Raw genomic sequence first — 22,178 nt, forward strand, 5'->3', positions numbered from 1 at the left:
TGTGTGCCCATGAAAGCATTTCCAGAGGCTGGGGGAGGCTACTCCTCCCCTGCCTTCACACCATTTTCCAAAGGGAGAGGGTGTAACACCCTCTCTCAGAGGAAGTCCTTTGTTCTGCCATCCTGGGCCAAGCCTGGCTGGACCCCAGGAGGGCAGAAACCTGTCTGAGGGGTTGGCAGCAGCAGCAGCTGCAGTGAAACCCCTGAAAAGGCAGTTTGGCAGTACCAGGGTCTGTGCTACAGACCACTGGGATCATGGGATTGTGCCAACTATGCCAGGATGGCATAGAGGGGGCAATTCCATGATCATAGACATGTTACATGGCCATATTCGGAGTTACCATTGTGAAGCTACACATAGGTAGTGACCTATGTGTAGTGCACGCGTGTAATGGTGTCCCCGCACTCACAAAGTCCGGGGAATTTGCCCTGAACAATGTGGGGGCACCTTGGCTAGTGCCAGGGTGCCCTCACACTAAGTAACTTTGCACCTAACCTTTACCATGTAAAGGTTAGACATATAGGTTACTTAAGTGCAGTGGTAAATGGCTGTGAAATAACGTGGACGTTATTTCACTCAGGCTGCAGTGGCAGGCCTGTGTAAGAATTGTCAGAGCTCCCTATGGGTGGCAAAAGAAATGCTGCAGCCCATAGGGATCTCCTGGAACCCCAATACCCTGGGTACATTAGTACCATATACTAGGGAATTATAAGGGTGTTCCAGTAAGCCAATGTAAATTGGTAAATTTGGTCACTAGCCTGTTAGTGACAATTTGAAAGAAATGAGAGAGCATAACCACTGAGGTTCTGGATAGCAGAGCCTCAGTGAGACAGTTAGTCACTACACAGGTAACACATTCAGGCACACTTATGAGCACTGGGGCCCTGGCTGGCAGAGTCCCAGTGACACATACAACTAAAACAACATATATACAGTGAAAAATGGGGGTAACATGCCAGGCAAGATGGTACTTTCCTACACAACCCCCCCCCCCCCAAACGAAGGACAATAAGACTAATCATTACCAGATGGGTCTTCATTGTCTAAGTGGAAATATCTGGAGAGTCCATCTGCATTGGAGTGGGTACTCCCAGGTCTATGTTCCACTGTATAGTCCATTCCCTGTAGGGATATGGACCACCTCAACAATTTAGGATTTTCACCTTTCATTTGTTTTAGCCAAAGTAGAGGTTTGTGGTCTGTCTGAACAATGAAGTGAGTGCCAAACAGGTATGGCCTCAACTTCTTCAGTGCCCAGACCACAGCAAAGGCCTCCCTCTCAATGGCAGACCAACGCTTTTCTCTAGGGGTCAACCTCCTACTAATAAAAGCAACAGGTTGATCCTGGCCCTCAGAATTAAGTTGTGATAGGACTGCCCCTACTCATAATTCAGATGTATCAGTCTGGACATAGAATTTTTTAGAGTAACAAGGGCTTTTCAGGACAGGTGGAGAACACATGGCCTGCTTCAGCTCCTCAAAAGCTTTCTTACAGTTTGCTGTCCATAATACCTTTTTAGGCATTTTCTTGGATGTGAGGTCATTAAGAGGGCCGGCAATGGAGCAATAGTTCTTAATGAACCTCCTGTAATACCCAGTGAGGCCTAGGAAGGCTCTGACCTGAGTCTGAGTAGTAGGGGGAACCCAATCTATAATAGTTTGGATTTTCCCCTGCAGTGGTGCAATCTGTTCCCCACCAACAAGGTGTCCCAGATAAACCACCTTACCCTGCCCTATCTGGCACTTTGAAGCCTTGATAGTGAGGCCTGCCTTTTGCAGGGCCTCCAAAACTTTCCATAGGTGGACCAGGTGATCATCCCAACTGGAGCTAAAGATAGCTATATCGTCCAAATATGCTGCACTAAAAGCTTCCAGCCCTTGCAGGACTGTGTTCACCAACCTCTGAAAAGTGGCAGGTGCATTTTTCAATCCAAAAGGCATTACTGTAAATTGGTAATGTCCTCCAATGGTTGAAAATGCAGTTTTAGCTTTAGCATCTTCTGATAATTTGATCTGCCAATACCCTGCAGTCAAATCAAAAGTGCTTAGATACTTAGCAGATGCCAGTGTATCTATGAGCTCATCTGCCCTGGGTATAGGGTGAGCGTCAGTTTTGGTTACCTGGTTGAGACCTCTGTAATCTACACAAAACCGCATTTCCTTCTTTCCATCTTTGGAATGGGGTTTTGGTACAAGTACCACAGGAGAAGCCCATGGACTTTCAGAGTGCTCAACCACTCCTAGTTCTAACATTTTCTGCACCTCTTGCTTTATGCAGTCTCTGACATGGTCAGGCTGCCTATAGATCTTACTTTTGACAGGCAAGCTCTCTCCAGTATCTATAGTGTGCTCACACCAAGAAGTGGTACCTGGCACAGTAGAGAAGAGTTCAGAAAACTGACCCAGGAGATTAATGCAGTGGTCTTTCTGCTCAGCAGTAAGACAATCTGCCAGTACAACACCTTCCACTAGAGCATCTTGTTCTGTGGAAGAGAAGAGATCAGGTAGAGGATCACTGTCTTCTTCCTGTCCCTCACCAGTTGCCATGAGCAGGGTGAGATCAGCCCTGTCATAGTAGGGTTTCCGGCGATTGACATGGAGCACCCTAAGGGGACTCCTGGCAGTGCCTAAGTCAACTACGTAGGTGACTTCACCCTTTTTCTCAACAATTGTGTGGGGTCCACTCCATTTATCTTGGAGTGCTCTTGGGGCCACAGGCTCCAAGACCCACACTTTCTGTCCTGGTTGGTACTGAACCAAAACAGCCTTCTGGTCATGCCATTGCTTCTGGAGCTCTTGGCTGGCCTGAAGGTTTTTACTGGCCTTTTTCATGTACTCAGCCATCCTTGATCTGAGGCCAAGTACATAATCCACAATATCTTGTTTTGGAGCTTTTAAAGGTTGTTCCCAACCCTCCTTGACAAGTGTTAGTGGACCCTTAACAGGGTGTCCAAAAAGAAGTTCAAAGGGGCTGAAGCCCACTCCTTTCTGGGGTACCTCCCTGTAGGCAAAAAGGAGGCATGGTAACAGGATATCCCATCTCCTGTGGAGTTTTTCAGGGAGACCCATAATCATGCCTTTGAGAGTTTTATTAAATCTCTCTACCAGTCCATTTGTTTGTGGATGATAGGGTGTAGTGAACTTGTACGTTACACCACACTCCTTCCACATGGCCTTCAAGTAAGCAGACATGAAATTGCTTCCTCTGTCTGATACTACCTCTTTTGGGAAGCCCACCCTGGAAAAGATTCCCAGGAGGGCCTTTGCCCCTGCAGGAGCTGTAGTGGTCCTAAGAGGAATTGCTTCAGGGTATCTTGTGGCATGGTCCACTACCACCAAGATAAACCTATTGCCTGAAGCAGTAGGAGGGTCAAGGGGGCCAACTATGTCAACCCCTACCCTTTCAAAGGGAACCCCAACCACAGGCAGTGGAATAAGGGGTGCCTTTGGGGTGCCACCTGTCTTGCCACTGGCTTGACAGGTTTCACAGGACTTACAAAACTCTTTTGTGTCCTCAGACATTCCAGGCCAATGAAACAAGGGAACAAGCCTGTCCCATGTTTTCATTTGTCCTAGATGCCCAGCTAGGGGAATATCGTGAGCAAGAGTTAGGAGGAACTTTCTGTACTCCTGAGGAATCACTAATCTCCTGGCAGCTCCAGGTTTAGGATCCCTTGCCTCAGTGTACAAGAGGTTGTCCTCCCAGTAAACTCTGTGAGAGTCAATGACATCCCCATTAGCCTGTTTGACAGCTTGCTGTCTTAGACCCTCTAATGTGGGACAGGTCTGCTGTGCCACACTCAGCTCCTCCCTGGCAGGCCCCCCTTCACCCAAAAGCTCAGCAGTGTCTGCTTCAAGCTCCTCTGGTGTAGGTTCTGCACAGGGAGGGAATTCTTCTTCCTCAGAAGTAGAATCCACTGTAGAGGGAGGGATAGTAGGTAGTGCTTTACTTCTACTAGCCCTAGCTTTAGGGAGTACTTGGTCCATTGTTCCAGGATCCAAGTCACCCTGTCCTTTTTGCTTTTTGGCCTGAGCCCTGGTTAAAGCAAAAATATGCCCTGGAATGCCCAGCATTGCTGCATGGGCCTCCAACTCCACATCTGACCAAGCTGATGTCTCCAAATCATTTCCTAGTAGACAGTCTACAGGTAAATCTGAGGCTACCACAACTTTCTTTGGACCAGTAACCGCCCCCCAGTTGAGATTTACAACAGCCATGGGGTGGCTACGTGTGTTGTTGTGAGCATCGGTTACTTGGTACTGGTGACCAAGTAGGTGTTGTTCAGGTCGGACCAGTTTCTCAATTACCATAGTAACACTGGCACCAGTGTCCCTGTAGGCCTGAACATCAACACCATTTATTAGGGGTAGTTGCTTGTACTTATCCATGTTAAGGGGACAAGCAACCAAGGTGGCTAAATCAATAGCCCCCTCAGAGACTAACACAGCCTCTGTGGTCTCCCTAATCAGACCAACCCCAACTAAGTTACCAATAGTGAGCCCAGCTACTCCCTTGGATTGGCTATTAGTAGGTTTGCTCCCACCACCACTGCTATTAGTAGGGACACTAGGTGTAGCAGTAGGGGTTGTAGTGGTAGGAGGCTTGGTGCTTTTCTTTGGACAACTGGGATCTGTTGTCCAATGGCCTTTTATTTTACATAAATAGCACCATGGTTTCTTTTCTTTGTTTTGATTGGAAGAGGATTTGGGCCCACCACCCCCACCAGAGTGTTTTTGTGGGCCTGATGAAGACTCATTTTTAGATTTGTCCCCACCCTTGTCAGAAGACTTACCATCCTTCTTCTTATTGCCATCTTTGTCACCCCCTGTATGAACTTTTCTGTTCACCCTTGTTCTGACCCATTTGTCTGCCTTCTTTCCCAATTCTTGGGGAGAGGTCAGATCAGAGTCCACCAAGTACTGGTGCAACAAATCAGACACACAATTATTAAGAATATGCTCTCTCAGGATTAAGTTATACAGGCTGTCATAATCAGTAACTTTACTGCCATGTAACCACCCCTCCAAGGCCTTCACTGAATGGTCAACAAAATCAAACCAGTCTTGTGAAGACTCCTTTTTGGTCTCTCTGAACTTTATCCTGTATTGTTCAGTGGTTAAGCCATAACCACCCAGGAGTGCATTCTTAAGAACTGTATAATTATTGGCATCACTTTCTTTCACAGTAAGGAGCCTATCCCTACCTTTTCCACTAAATGATAGCCATAGGATAGCAGCCCACTGCCTTTGAGGGACATCCTGTACAACACAGGCCCTCTCAAGTGCAGCAAACCACTTGTTAATGTCATCCCCCTCCTTATAAGGGGGAACTATCTTGTGCAGATTCCTTGAATCATGCTCTCTTGCAGTTTGACTATGGGGAATACTGCTGCTGCCACCGTGGGTTTCTAAACCCAGTTTCTGTCTTTCCTTCTCTACTTCTAAGGATTGTCTATCTAAATCCAGCTGTTGCTGTTTAAGCTTCAGTCTGGATTGCTCCACTCTCAATCTATTGAGCTCCCTTTCTAACATTCTGTCATCAGGGTTGGTGGGAGGGACATTCCTAGACACAGAAGTATGGTGAGAATGGACAGAAGGAGACCTATCCCTTACTGAAGGCACCCTAACAGCTTGGCTAACAAAAACATCACTGTGGTGAGAAGGAATACTCTTGCTATGATGTGAGACAACACTATCTGTATGGTGTGACTCTACCTCAGTACCAACTATGCTAGACTGTCTAGTAATGGGCAGGCTAGGAAGTTTATTTCCTGAATCTTTTCCTAGGGGAGTCCCTGGATCAGATTGGGAACCATTAGCTACTTTTTCAACAGATGGGGCCCCTTTGGCCTTATCTTGTTCTCTAAGCATGTTAAGCAACAATTCCAAAGAAGGATTCTTCCCTACACTCAAACCTCTTTCTACACAGAGACTCCTTGCTCCTTTCCAGCTAAGGTGGTCATATGCAAGTTTGGACAGATCAACATTTTGGCCTGTGCCAGACATTTTAGAAAGAGTTTAAGTGACAGAAAAAGTGAGAAAACGTTTTTCAGAACTTTTTGAAAGACAGAGAAAAAACTTTTAAAACTTTTTAAGACTTTTAGAAAGTTTAGAGGTACTTTTCAGCACTTTAGAAAGAAGTGAAAAGAGGAAATGCAAAACTTTTTAGCTATGTGTACACACACTGAACTTGTTTTGTATATTTTTCTCTTATGAAAAGTACAATGACAAGAGTGGTAAGTAGTCTCAAAGCACTTATCCCACCGCTGCACAACCAATGTAGGAGGCTGGACTGGCTTGTAGTGAGTACCAAGGGGTACTTACACCTTGCACCAGGCCCAGGTATCCCTTATTAGGGTATAGGGTGTCTAGCAGCTTAGGCTGATAGATAATGGTAGCTTAGCAGAGCAGCTTAGGCTGAACTAGGAGACGAGTGAAGCTCCTACAGTACCACTAGTGTCACTTGCACAATATCATAAGAAAACACAATACACAGATATACTAAAAATAAAGGTACTTTATTTTTATGACAATATGCCAAAGTATCTCAGAGTGTACCCTCAGTATGAGGATAGCAAATATACACAAGATATATGTACACAATACCAAAAATATGCAGTATAGTCTTAGAAAACAGTGCAAACAATGTATAGTTACAATAGGATGCAATGGGGACACATAGGGATAGGGGCAACACAAACCATATACTCCAAAAGTGGAATGCGAACCACGAATGGACCCCAAACCTATGTGACCTTGTAGAGGGTCGCTGGGACTATTAGAAAATAGTAAGGGTTAGAAAAATAACCCACCCCAAGACCCTGAAAAGTGAGTGCAAAGTGCACTAAAGTTCCCCAAAGGACAAAGAAGTTGAGATAGGGGAATTCTGCAGGAAAGACACAAACCAGCAATGCAACAATGATGGCTTTCCAAACAAGGGTACCTGTGGAACAAGGGGACCAAGTCCAAAAGTCACAAGCAAGTCGGAGATGGGCAGATGCCCAAGAAATGCCAACGGTGGGTGCAAAGAAGCTGCTACTGGACAGTAGAAGCTTAGGATTCTGCAGGAATGACAAGGGCTAGAAACTTCCCCTTTGGAGGATGGATCCCCCACGCCGTGGAGAGTCGTGCAGAAGTGTTTTCCTGTGGAGATATAGCCAACAAGCCTTGCTAGCTGCAAATCGTGCGGTAAGGGTTTTTGCATGCTGCTGTGGCCCAGGAGGGACCAAGATGTCGCCAATTGCGTCTGGGGACAGAGGGGGCGTCGAGCAAGACAAGGAGTCCTCTCAGAAGCAGGCAGCACATGCAGAAGTGCCGGAACAGGCACTTCAAAGAAGAGTGAAATGGTGCTCACCCGAAGTTGCACAAAGGAGTCCCACGCCGCCGGAGGACAACTTAGAAAGTCGTGCAATGCAGGTTAGAGTGCCGTGGACCCAGGCTTGGCTGTACACAAAGGATTTCTGCCGGAAGTGCACGGAAGCCGGAGTAGCTGCAAAAGACGCGGTTCCCAGCAATGCAGTCTGGCGTGGGGAGGCAAGGACTTACCTCCACCAAACTTGGACTGAAGAGTCACTGGACTGTGGGAGTCACTTGGACAGAGTTGCTGGAATCAAGGGACCTCGCTCGTCGTGCTGAGAGGAGACCCAGAGTACCGGTAATGCAGTTCTTTGGTGCCTGCGGTTGCAGGGGGAAGATTCCGTCGACCCACAGGAGATTTCTTCAGAGCTTCTAGTGCAGAGATGAGGCAGACTACCCCCACAGCATGCACCACCAGGAAAACAGTCGAGAAGGCGGCAGGATCAGCGTTACAGAGTTGCAGTAGTCGTCTTTGCTACTTTGTTGCAGTTTTGCAGGCTTCCAGCGCGGTCCGCAGTCGATTCCTTGGCAGAAGGTGAAGAGAGAGATGCAGAGGAACTCTGATGAGCTCTTGCATTCGTTATCTAAGGAATTCCCCAAAGCAGAGACGCTAAATAGCCAGAAAAGAGGGTTTGGCTACTTAGGAGAGAGGATAGGCTAGCAACACCTGAAGGAGCCTATCAGAAGGAGTCTCTGACGTCACCTGCTGGCACTGGCCACTCAGAGCAGTCCAGTGTGCCAGCAGCACCTCTGTTCCCAAGATGGCAGAGGCCTGGAGCACACTGGAGGAGCTCTGGACACCTCCCAGGGGAGGTGCAGGTCAGGGGAGTGGTCACTCCCCTTTGCTTTGTCCAGTTTCGCGCCAGAGCAGGGCTAAGGGGTCCCTGAACCGGTGTAGACTGGCTTATGCAGAAATGGGCACCATGTGTGCCCATGAAAGCATTTCCAGAGGCTGGGGGAGGCTACTCCTCCCCTGCCTTCACACCATTTTCCAAAGGGAGAGGGTGTAACACCCTCTCTCAGAGGAAGTCCTTTGTTCTGCCATCCTGGGCCAAAGCCTGGCTGGACCCCAGGAGGGCAGAAACCTGTCTGAGGGGTTGGCAGCAGCAGCAGCTGCAGTGAAACCCCTGAAAAGGCAGTTTGGCAGTACCAGGGTCTGTGCTACAGACCACTGGGATCATGGGATTGTGCAAACTATGCCAGGCTGGCATAGAGGGGGCAATTCCATGATCATAGACATGTTACATGGCCATATTCGGAGTTACCATTGTGAAGCTACACATAGGTAGTGACCTATGTGTAGTGCACGCGTGTAATGGTGTCCCCGCACTCAAAGTCCGGGGAATTTGCCCTGAACAATGTGGGGGCACCTTGGCTAGTGCCAGGGTGCCCTCACACTAAGTAACTTTGCACCTAACCTTTACCAGGTAAAGGTTAGACATATAGGTGACTTGTAAGTTACTTAAGTGCAGTGGTAAATGGCTGTGAAATAACGTGGACGTTATTTCACTCAGGCTGCAGTGGCAGGCCTGTGTAAGAATTGTCAGAGCTCCCTATGGGTGGCAAAAGAAATGCTGCAGCTCATAGGGATCTCCTGGAACCCCAATACCCTGGGTACCTTAGTACCATATACTAGGGAATTATAAGGGTGTTCCAGTAAGCCAATGTAAATTGGTAAATTTGGTCACTAGCCTGTTAGTGACAATTTGAAAGAAATGAGAGAGCATAACCACTGAGGTTCTGGATAGCAGAGCCTCAGTGAGACAGTTAGTCACTACACAGGTAACACATTCAGGCACACTTATGAGCACTGGGGCCCTGGCTGGCAGGGTCCCAGTGACACATACAACTAAAACAACATATATACAGTGAAAAATGGGGGTAACATGCCAGGCAAGATGGTACTTTCCTACACCCCCCCTTTGGAAATAGGTTATACAGGCTGGGGAGGGGAAGCCTCCCCAGCCTCTAGAAATGCTTTGAAGAGCACAGATGGTGCCCTCCTTACATAACCCAGTCTACACCGGTTCAGGGGCCCCTTCTTCCCTGCTCTGGCAGGAAACTGGACAAAGGAAATGGGAGTGACCACTCCCCCGTCCATCACCACCCCAGGGGTGGTGGCTAGAGCTCCTCCAGTGTGTCCCAGACTTCAGCCATTTTGCTTTGCAAGCTGTGGGGGCACTCTGGAGGGCTCTGAGTGGCCAGTGCCAGCAGGTGACATCAGAGACCCCTCCTGATAGGTCCATGCCTGAGAAGGTAGCCAATCCCCTTTTCAGGGCTATTTAGGGTCTCTCCAATGGGTTCTCTTTAGATTCTGCTTGCAAGTTTCCTTCAGGAATCCTCTGCAACAACTTCAACATCTTCTGACCTCGGATCAACCGCAACCTGCTCCAAGAAAAGCTGTAAATGCAACAAAGTGTCTACAAGAGACAATTTTCTTTAGCAACCTCAGCTCCAAGTCAGCAACTGCAACAGTTTCCACAGTGTGCATGCTCTGGGGACTCCCTTTCTTCATCTTGCACCAGAAGGACCGAAGAAATCTCCCGTGGAGTGACAGAGTCACTCCCCTGCTCCAAGCAGGCACCTTCCAAGGCAACGACCAGTACCCTGGGACTCCTCTCATGGCAACGAGCGTGCTCCTAAAGACACAGAGGGTGGACATCATCAACATAGACTGTCCTGAGGTCCTGCTGATGCAATTTGGAGGAGGTAAGACCTTGTCTTCCCTGAGAACGATGGTACCCCTGTGTTTTGTGTCTTCTTCACCTCCTGAGGCCTCTGTGGACTCTTTGCAAAATTCCTTTGTGCACACCCTGGCCCAGGTCCCCAGCACTCCACTCTGCAACGCTCAACTTGCTGAGTTGTTCTCCGAGAGTGTGGGACCTCCTTTGTTAATCTGCATCAACTGAATTTTGCACCTCCTTTGATCCCAGATCCTGCGGCTTCTGGGGGTGCTCACTGGCATCCTGAGGGCTCTCTAAAGTGCTGAGAGCCCCCCTCTTCCTCCTCACACAGAGTTGAGGCCCCCAGGTCCCTCCTGGGTCCATCTAGTGCCATTTTGATGAAAAATGCACTTGTGCCATAGCCAAGGCTTGTTGGCGCCTTCCAACACGAAATCTCATCTGCAATGATCTTCACACCGTGGGACATCTTTTGCATCATGCAGGAACCTGATGGCACCTTCCTAGGGTGCGTTTCTGCAGTCTTCTACTAACCAGGGACTCTTCTTTTGCACCCTCTTCTGGGTTGACAGGGTGTCCTGCCCTTCCTGGAACTTATTTCGACTTCTGGACTTAGTCCCCTTCCTTTGCAGGTCTTCAGGTCCAATATTCCAGTAGTTGTTCCTTGCAGACTTGGCTGGCTGCTGCAAAATGCCCAAAACGAGGTATAGTGTGTCCCAAGGAAACTTGCAGTACTTCACTCCTGCTTTTCTGGGCTCTAGGGTGGGGTAATTTACTTATCTTTACTGTATTCTTACTCTCCCAGTGATTATGCACACACTACACTTGTCTAGGGGGGAATTTGTGATTCACATTCCACTTTTTTAGTGTATGGCTTTTGTTGCCCCTAGACCTATATCTCCCATTGCATTCTATAGAATTTTCTACTGTTTGCATTGTTCTATGACTATTTACTTGTCTAATTTTGGTGTCTAGTGTATATATTGTGTATAATACTTACCTCCAGAAGGAGTATTGTCTCTAAGATATTTTTGGTACTGTGTCACCCAAATAAATACCTTTATTTTTGGTAACACTTAATATTGTCTTGTGTATAAGCACTGTGTAACTATAAGTGGTATTGCATGAGCTTTGCGTCTCCTAGTTCAGCCTAAGCTGCTCTGCTATAGCTACCTCTATCAGCCTAAGCTGCTCGAACACTACTACATTCACTAACAAGGGATAACTGGACCTGGTGTAAGGTGTAAGTACCCAAGGTACCCACTACAAACCAGGCCAGCCTCCTACACCTGGTCAGACCCGAACAGTGAGTCTCATTGTGGCCACATCAGTACCTCCCAGCCCAGTTGCCTCAACATAACAGGCAGCCATTTGCCCCCCAACCTGTGACCCTTGGCAATCATCATTTGCCACTCAGTCCAGAATTCCGAGTTGCAGCACAACACCTCGGACAATGATGGTCCTGAAATCAGTATTAGGGGGCATCCGGTGGCAAGTGCAGAGGCCCATGGAGGTAGGGTGCATGGAGGGAATGTTGTGGGCCAGCGGGGTGAGGCCACTAGGGATGCTCCTGGCCGGGACACCATCAGCCATGTCTTAGGGGTCTATCATGAGCCCCAAGGTGCGATAGGTCTGGTACTTTCCAAACTGTGGAGAATCAAGCAGCTGCAGAGAGACATCCATGGGGATATGCTTCAACGGTGGGAGGCCACCAATGCCAACCTTGCCTCACTTACAGGGATGTTGAGGGGCATTAACAGTACCCTGATCAGGGGTCGTCAGACACAATCTACCCTTCCTTTGGCACAGCAACATCAGGCCCTTCATTGGTGCCAGCCACTAGAAGGGGACCCTGCCAGGAGAGGACCCGTCACAGACACCCCAGCCTCTGTATCAGCAGATCCCGAACATGCAAGCAGGGATGTCAAGCAAACAGTCCAGGAGATGCAGATGGCAAGACTCTGACCACGGCCAGCAGGTGTCCCCTTCCATAATGGAACTCCTTTATGTGCCACATATTCACTCTGTTGACTGTCTTCAACCACCTTCCATTTCCTATGGGAGGAGTACACTGAACTTTCGACTGACAAATGTGTGTCATCCACTCCAATGATTTCATCCACCATGACTGAACCCTTCACTTTTCTTTTTATCAACCATGCACCAATTCACATTAAAAGCATATTTTTTCAGTAAATCCACCTGTCACAAAGTCATTGCTTGCTTTTGTTCCACATTTTGCTGTGTAGAGATATAAGACCATGTGAAGTAAATTAAGAAGACACAAGATACTAATGCAAGGAGGCATTTGTAACAGGTACAGTGTCCTGCTAGGGATTACTAGCAACACACACCAATACATTGATACAAGTGTCTGGTCACACAAAACATTTTATTTCACTGTACAGCACATAGGCTGTCCATATATCTGGACGGTCAGTGCCAAGAATGGCTGACTCAGAGAAGTGAATTGTGTCACCAGTTTGAGCCTTATCACATGCCAAAACAAAGGAATGCAACATCACCCAAACCAAGGTACAGACAGATGCCAGTACAACAGTCCATGATCACATGTCCATTATAATCCAATGACCATGCATCTGGTGGAATGACACAAACATATGTCAGTATTGTGGCACAGGCACTGTGGCCTGCAATGACGAATCACATCTACAGCAGCATACAGGTCATACAAGAAGAGTGTTTAGCCTATGTGAAACATAAATGCCTAGTTTACACTGATGACAACAAATTTGATGCCCACATAATCACACACATGATGCAATTGGCCCACCACAGCACAAAAACAAGTATAATGTACACTTCAGACCTTCCACCCAAACACTGTTCAAGCTGCCTTGGCACAGGCCTCATACACCCCAAATCTGTGACTTGGAACAATGCATGTCCACTTCCTATGTCGGAACAGCATCTGACACCTGCCAATGTCACAACTCTGAAATGCCCGCATGGGGATGTCATGGTGAAGGTACCTAGACAAAGACAAATCACTTATCGAGCATCTGGAAAGGAAATTACATTGCAATGAGACTGACACAAACAAAGCAGCTACATCAAGGTGGGGATATGTCAAAGGCTAACTCTTCAGTCACCCTTTATCTGAATATTGCAGAGAATTAGCACCCCAGTGTTTTGCCACAACACTCTACTCCACACGTTCTGAGAACTACAGTTCTTCATACAGTCACAGTCATTACACCACATGAAATACACTCAAGAATAGTAGCTATTGATGAGATCTTCCCGCAGGTCAGCTCCTTCATCTTCACACCTGTCAGCCTCACTTGGCATTTCAGGAGGCTAACCCGGTGGCACTGCAGGCTCCCCCTCCTCTGGGAAGTATGGGATATTCCTCCGCAGGGCAATGTTGTGGAGCATGCAGCATGCCACAATGATCTGACACACTTTTCCGGGTGCGTAGAAGAGGGCTCCACCAATGGGGTCCAGACTCCTGAATCTGGCCTTCAGGAGCCCTAAAACTCGCTCCTCTACCCGCCTTGTTCTTCCATGGGCCTCATTGAAGTGGACTTCCTCTGGGCATAGTTGGATTCCTTATTGGCATCAACAACTAAGGATGGTTTGGATATGCAGAGTCTCCTGTTAAGGAACGGGACAGATGTTCAGCAGTGAGTCCTTCTCATCAAAATTGTGGCACCACACTTTGCACACACAAACAAGACAGATGTGATTTACCAACCGGCCAGGCCCCCTCTGGGTACAGTCATGACATCAGCTGGGGGATAGTGCTGTTCCGCATAATGACTGAATCATGGATAATGGGCAGAGACCTGTGATATGTATAAGTCTGCCAAACATACAACTTGGAAGTTGATATCTTTCTGTTGCGGTATACTTGTTTATTGGCATGCAATGGGACCAAGCCAACATGTGTGCCATCAGTAGCCCCCACCACATGAGGGATGTATTCAAAACCAGAAAAGTCAGCCTTCACATGGGCTAAATCTTCAAAGCGGTGAAACTGGATGTAGCTGTCAATATGTTTTAGCGTTGCTGAGAGGACACCCTTCAATACCAGACTGAACATAGGTTGGGACATACCAGCAGATAGGGCCATTGTATGTTGGAAGGACCCTGTGGCTAGGAAGTGCACCACTGACATGACTTGAACAATGGATGGTATGTTCTTTGGATAACTAATAGTTGGCAGCAGATCTGGCTCCAACTAACAACATACGTCTACTATTGTATGCTGATTCAGACGGTAAAGGAGGATTATGTGGCATCCTTCCATGGTCTGAAGGTCTGGCAGTGGACGGTGGACAGGTGGTTGTCATATCCTCCCTCTCCCTGGGTACATAAAATATGTGACAAGAAATGAGTTCTCACATTAGTCATTGTGTTTTTGAAGCCCAGTACTGCATTTCAGGCCTCTTAAATGGCGGCTGCCTGACCTACTCCACTGGACATTAGGAATCGTCTGCGACTACCGGTAAAAGTCATCATGGCGGGAGGCAGTTGTAACCGCAGCAGACACAGCCATAGGCTAACGTTGTTACCTGTGGCGATCACGGGCCAATGGCTGTGTCTGCCAGAAGTGATGACCACGTACGTGGCGAATGTGACCACAATGTTCTGCAGATTCACTCCTAACACTGCTACCAGCATGATCTTCACTTCCTGAGCTGCTGTGTGCCGCCTCTGAGAGCAATCATGCCACATCCAGTAGGTGATAGGGCCCCAGCCTTCTCTCCAGGGGAGCGGGAGAGGCTAGCTTACGAGGTCCTACCACTCTATGGGCAGCTCTTTGGTGCAGCAAAGGAGAAGGTAAGTGCATGATGTGCACGTTTTTCTCTGTACTTCACCATCCATTCCCTCGTCACAAGCTTGATTGTGCCCATGTGTGCCAGATTGAATGTGCCTGTAAGTGCGGTCTGTGTGGCATCAATGGGAGGGTCAATATGAAAGTATTAGTGGCCGGAGCCATTTTTTAAGTTCATTCACATTGTGGTGTGTGTGTGTTTTGTGTTCCTAGATCAACCTTGTGTTGGAATGCGCATAACCAGGTGAGGTGTCATTACAGCCATCCACTGACAACTCTTTACTCAAGATTGTTGTATATGTGAGACAACATGTACATGCATGACAGCATGAGCTGAGTATGCCTGTTGTATGTGTCAGTTGTGCATAATGTGAGCTATGTGTATGTTGCCACAGAGATTTTTTGACACATGTGCCCTTGTTAGACTGTTGTTTGCAAGGCTTATCATCACGCTCTCTGCCCTTCAGGTTGCCACACACACCACATGCCAATTTGCTGTTGGCTACATTATGGGGGTGATTCTAAGTCTGGCAGGCGGCGGAGGCCGCCCGCCAGACTTCCCCCACCAAAATACCGCTCCGCGGTTGAAAGACCGCTGAGGGTATTTTGGGATTTGCCCTGGGCTGGCGGGCGACCGCCAAAAGGCCGCCCGCCAGCCCAGGGCAAATCAACCTTCCCACGATGACGCCGGCTCAGAATTGAGCCAGCGTAGTGGGAAGGTGCGACGGGTGCAGTGGCACCCGTCGCGTATTTCAGTGTCTGCAAAGCAGACACTGAAATACAAAGTGGGGCCCTCTTACGGGGGCCCCTGCAGTGCCCATGCCATTGGCATGGGCACTGCAGGGGCCCCCAGGGGCCCCGCGGCACCCCCTACCGCCAGCCAGGATGGCGGTAGGAGGTGTCAGAATCCCCATGGCGGCGGAGCGCGCTCCGCCGCCATGGAGGATTCACAGGGGCAGCGGAAAACCGGCGGGAGACCGCCGGTTTTCCTTGTCTGACCGCGGCCGAACCGCCGCGGTCAGAATGCCCTGCGGGGCACCGCCGGTCTGTCGGCGGTGCCGCCGGGGTCAGAATGACCCCCTATGTACTGTAATGCATGGAAGTGATGGGAATGTAGTGTCATGTAGGATCTGTTTGCTCTGCTTCCATAGACCAGGGTCTTTCGCATGTATCTCCCATTATGGGTCCTAGTGTAGGCTGGGGTGGAGTCACTGTGGCTATGCAACTGTGGCACTGTGCCCACTCCCTGTACCCCAGCAGATCCTGTCATGTGGCCAATATAAGGTTCTTGGATAATATGCTGCCCAGAATGCCTCATTCCTTTGACCAGATTAGGAATGAATACAGGGGTGAGTTACTGATATGTGACTGATGTGCACTTAGCATCATTGTCAATATGTGTCTCTGACTCATGACAGGTCCCTTACACCCACAGCTCTGTTCTCACCTTCACATAGGTCAAGGTCATATTTGTCCTGTGTAGGCTTATTGCATAACTGGCATTTCCACAGTGCAGACAGTGTGTTGATTCCTAGGAGACCACAATAGGTGACTCAGTAGCTTGGTCACACTGCAGAAATTGGGCAATGCATACCTTTGTTTGTTGGATGCCATCTCTGTAGGATGGACACAAATGTCCAAAAATGTGTTCTGTAGTAAAGATACATAGCAAAGAACCCCAACCCCTGAAGTGGCATGAGTCTTCATTTGTTGTTGCAAATGTTCACACATAGACAGAATAGACACTTTCTGTATCCACAATGCCAGTCCCTTCATTGCTACCTGTGTGTGATGTTTGAGTTTGTACTCTGGCAGTAGTTTGTAGGACTGTGTGCAGAGAGTCATTTTCACAGAGTGTGACTGTGTTGGTCCATTCATGCCTAAGTAATTTACCTTTCAGAAGCCACAGAGGTGTGATGTGTCTCATAGTGGCCCTCAGTCAGGTTGCTAGAGCATGTCCCACATGATCAATCTAGAGTAACTAGTAAGTTTCGCCAAATGTACTTAATACAAATACATATATCTCTGATCTAAGTTCATGTAAGAGCATATAAGATATTCTGGGAACCACATATGACTATTAAACATTTGAATGTAAATTAAAATGTACACATTTATTGTACATGTATCCAAAAACAATCTACTTATTTGCCCTAATATTTGAACACTAACTACTGAAACAAAGAGAAACATTCAATCACACCAGCATTCATACAGACCATTGTACAAATTATGCTTCTCATCCTAAAACAACTTTTTAAGTGAAAGAAATGTATTTTTTTTAATTATATAAGTAACAATGGCTACAGACAGGACAAACAATCTATACAAAGAAACTACATATAAATTACAAACATCACATAAAACTCCATTGTAGCAATCATTGAAATAATTAATATCAACATTTTCAATCAGAAAATAGAATTCAGAAATGGTGCTCAATTTATACTAAGCAACCAAGCATATATTTATTGTCATATCTCTTCATCGTTTGTTGATTTCATCAATAGGCCTAATTTGAAATTACTATAATTGTATCCTTTAAGTAATCACAGGAATCGCTTTCTTCTTCAATGATCCGCTCTTTTTTATATATCTTGGTGTCCCTTAACCCCTTCGCTGCTCGGTCTTTTCCCAATCTGTAGACCAAGCCACCCTAGGTGGTGGGTTGGTCTGCAGATTGGGAAATATATGTCTGTAGTCATGGCCCTGTACTTACTGGTTTGTATGTGTCACACCTGGGGGGTATTAACACATAGGAAGGTTCTAGTTTAATGTTACTGACATGTATCTGACTCAACCATTTGTGATGAAACTTGTGAACATTATCTCTTGATTTGTCGTTTGCATCAATGCAGGTCAACTCACATCAAAAGAAAGGGATATGGAAAGCCATCGCTAAGAAGGTGTGGACCCTAGGAGTCTACAGCCGGTGGAGCACCCACTGCAGAAAAAAACTGGTGGCCTACCTAGAGCTTGATGGGCATTTGAGGGCAGCACAGCAGCCACAAGGGAGTGAGTACATGGTGTTTTCCTGCCTGTCCCATTGCCAAGTGATTGAGTGAGGTTCTGACAGCTTCCCCTGACAATTAGGAATGAGCCATGTGTCACACAGCAGATGAGAGATTATTTGCGTTGACATGTCATCTGTTTTATACTGACGTGCCTTGCCTATTAGACCAGGGACCTAGGACAAAACTGGGTGGAATCCTCAAACCACTTGCTCTGCAGGGACCACACGGCTGTGTACATTGATCAATCATGTACTGTTTGTTGTTATTGTGAGTGTAATTTCTATGCAACAGATCATTACTCCTCAGTGTTTCAGACCAAAGGTAAGTATGTGATGGACCACTGCCCTCTGCCATGTATCTGGGTAAATGTGTATGTTGGCATCTGCCACCCAGAAACTTTTTTTCTTCATGCTGGTGCCTCACTGCAATCTGTAATATGAACGTGTCCAACATGCATGTGACAGGGCTTACATTTTTCTTTGGATTCAGCTATAGGTCAATACTTTCCCTTGGTAAGTGGGGAATGTCCATTGATATGATTTATGTGACATCACTGTTGCCAACATTCCTTGTGCCTACATGTAAGCATGTGTCCCTTTCTCTTTAGAAAACATTTTTAAGCTGCACTTTCATGCATGGTCTGCCTATGTTGATTGAATAATGGCTGTATTCCCTCACATATATGTGCATGGCAAACTGATTTTGGAACAGTAAATTTGCATTGGTGAGACATTTCATGTTGTGCCGCATGCAAGAATGTGTCACCATTGTTTATTGTCTGACACATTCCCTCATGCACCATAACATGTCATTTGCATGTAGAACTGCATTAGTGATGATAGGTAGGCCTAGAATTTAGAGCCACAATGTAAATATCTATGCCCTTGATGTGGCATCAGATGGAAAAATCCACTGCACAAGTGTAATGGTTAAGGTTTGTGCCCTGACTTGTCTTGCAACATGACGTGGTGTTGTATAACTATTTTAGCCGTGTTTTAGACACGTTGTTTTATGTTAACTAGGCCTGCCGCTGTGCACTTTAGCCCTGTTACATTTATTCAGCATTGCTTTATTTTGTTGGCAATAGCAACATTTGCAGTGCTGTTTTATTTTCTTTATCTCATCGTACTTTCACCTAGGAAAGCATTACGTTCTTAGTAGGCCATTCATTTCACTTTGTGCTTTCTCCAATGCTACAGTCAGATAGGGTTGCTGACAAACGTGTTATGCTGTGTCTCCAACATTCACAGAAAACACAAACTCATACATGGGGACTATTTTTTAGAATGTCAGCTATTTTATTGTAAAAACACCCCTTTGTCCCAGGCACGTTAGAGGGAGATTCTAGCCAGATGACCACGACTGCATGCTGATTGTTGACTGCTTTGCTGCAGCTACCTGCCTAGGCGGCCGGACCCCTGATCCACATGGGGACTGTGTCTCTCTAGACCCCAGGCTTCTTCCTCCAGGTATGAGGGATGATGTACTCCCAAGGGAGAAAACCGAAGGCCAGATTAGGCGTATCACGCTGTGCTCAGACATAGTTTAGGTAGGAGAAACATATACATCACTCCTAGTGACAGTATGGTAGGACTATTCTTGTGTTTTACTCTGTTAGTCAAATGTTTGCTTTTATTGTGCTTTGTCATCCTAGTTATTGCAATACATGTCTTTTTATCTAAGATGCAGTTACTTCAATAAATCCTTATTGAACTATAACCTGCCTCTGTTGTCTTTGCCTGTATGAGACTTTTGGTAACTGAGAGAAAGGGATGGGATCTGATCGACCATGATTTCCCTGAGGAGTTTTCTTGCCATGCGCCCAGTTGTCACAATCATCTCGGCCAGAGATGAGGCGCTGCTAGTTAGCCGGAGACCCCGGACTAGGCAGACAGGAATCATGTGGTGTGGAATTCTAATGAGTAGCCACAATCCATGTGATCCTGCCTCTCAAATCCAGTAGCCTCATTAGCATAATGAAAACCTACAGGACAGTGGCTTGTGATGATTTTTAAAACACATGTTTGGGTACAGGCATTCATCCATAGACAGACAGCTGGGTTTGAATGACCAAAATGGAGACAGTGATGTAGCTTACCATTGGGCAACATGTTGAGGGCCTCCTACAAGTCCTTGCAATTACTGTGTCCCTCCAACATGGAAAGTACTAATGGCTTCTACTGAGCACTCAGAGTATATCATTGTAAGGGGTGCAAAACATTAGTGGAGATTACTCTGGGGCTTGCTGATTCATTGTGTAGTGTATTTTGGGGGCATATCTCCTTGACATCTTGCAGATGATGTCTACCTTGTTCATTTCCATGCCACATGTGTAGCCTATCTGAGCAACAGTAATACCACACTCTTGACTTTATTGGGACAAATATCACTTGGTAAAGTGTACATTGTCGATATGTTTCCAGTGTGACATGGGTATTTTCCATGTCACATTCTCCAGGCTATTGTATTTTTGTCATCAACATGTCGGGATTTTGGAGCATCATTTATTATTGTTAGGTCATTAAGTATGTGACAAATAGATCTGTGGTTGACCTTGTGTGGGAGCTAAGGGAAATGCATTTTGTATTGGCCTACTATTTTATGGCAACAGGTAACTGAGGTCTGCTCCATGGGGCAAAGCTTTGAGGGTGATGAGGTCTCCTACTTGTTGAATGGTTATCCAGGGACTAGTAACCCAGGTCCAACAAAGCAATGCATACCTGGAGGGCATTCACAGTGCAATGGCTGGCCTACAGGTATTTTTCAGTCTCTGGGCTCCATACTGACAGCAGCCAGTCACCCCTTGTCTACCGTCCCCCTCCACCTTCCTCTTCCCAAACCAAATCCTCCCTTCCCCGACCGAGCCAAAGCACACAAACATACTCGCATGCATCCACCTCAACAGAAAATGGAAGCGCACACAAACATAAGCATCACAAGACACACCATCAGCACGCACACAACCAACATCCACCTGCAGACACAGCAACAGTCATGACTTGCCCTGACTCCCCCACCGCCCCCAGCATCACGTACACCACACCTTGCACACCTACAGACACCATACCAATATTCACTGATCCAGCCATCACACCTATCCTACCCGCTGTCATAGTTTGGACTCTTTCTCTGGGCAAGACTGCTGGTTCAAGGGTGACAGTACTTATGTTTGTAGGTGACTATGCCTATCCTACAACAAGTTGCAACTGTAGTCCCAACCCTTCTGGCTCACTAGTAGTACCTCACCAACAACCCAAACAGTTAAAGGTGATTTGTGGCAGCCTTTATGCATGGACTCAGAAGTATGACATCTCAGGGAGTGTCGTGGTTAAACGGAGATTACCCCTTTCTCACAGATATATTATGTTTCAACCAAACACAGGCAATAATGAAGATGCAGTAATGTTTCAATAGTTTTTATTCAATACAATGCAGTAAATCGTATTGGCTGCAATGATTAGGATAATGAACAGTACAAGAGATAGAATTGTAAAGACAAGGGCCATGATTATGAAGACACCCACCATCTTGTATTAGCATAGAAAGAATTAAAGTGTATCATATGTCCGTGTACCCTATCATAATAAGCCTAACCTTCTACCTAGAGGAGAGCTGGGTATGTTAAACCTAATCTGCCAATGTCTTGTCCCTGGAAGGAGCCCCCAACCCTGGTTACCTGAGTGATGTCTCGAGCTCAGACTTCGGAAGAACACGAAGTAAGGGTCAGCGCCAAGGCGACGTGCAGCATCGATAGCAGCAATGGTATCTCGTCGGAATCCCTTTGATTATCTGTCTAAAGTGTGATGTATTTATACAGATCTACTTGGACACCTGACGTAGGTTGTTCCAAAACAATAGATAACACTGCATGCTTGGGACAGTAATTTCTAATGTGAGCACCTACAGTTTGTTTTTGTTGTATGAGTTGACGCCTTAGCGTGGTGACACTGATAACATAACTCTAAACAAAAAGGGCCTAACTATAAACAAGGCAGCCATCTTAGAAGTATTAACTAAATAAATGGTCTAAGACAGAGCAGGCCAAGTAGGTTAAAAGTCACTAGGTGATGGGGGCACAAGTCTGCAAGCCAAAGGCTAAGCTAATTCCTGTTATCCCATTAAAACAAACTAGGATTCACTACACCGCAGACACCATACCCTCGGATACCACAACCACTGATACCCCTATATGCAGCACATCCACCATACCTGCAGTCACCACCCCAACAGACAGGCACACACCTACCACGGCATCCCCCAGCACCTCCACCCCTTTCTGGAGGTGAGTGTCTCCATTTATACTGCCTGCTTCTGGGTGGTGGGTGG

The 22,178-nt window shown here is 46.9% G+C and overlaps 1 protein-coding gene across 1 annotated transcript in view; it reads right to left on the minus strand.

The window, feature by feature from the left end:
* The window catches only part of LOC138301476 (E3 ubiquitin-protein ligase TRIM39-like), a 197,789-nt gene that overhangs the window by 173,637 nt on the left and 1,974 nt on the right, over positions 1-22,178 (minus strand). The window lies entirely within an intron of this gene.

This window comes from Pleurodeles waltl, chromosome 6 (assembly GCF_031143425.1).
Source record: "Pleurodeles waltl isolate 20211129_DDA chromosome 6, aPleWal1.hap1.20221129, whole genome shotgun sequence".
In the NCBI taxonomy this organism is placed as follows: domain Eukaryota; kingdom Metazoa; phylum Chordata; class Amphibia; order Caudata; family Salamandridae; genus Pleurodeles; species Pleurodeles waltl.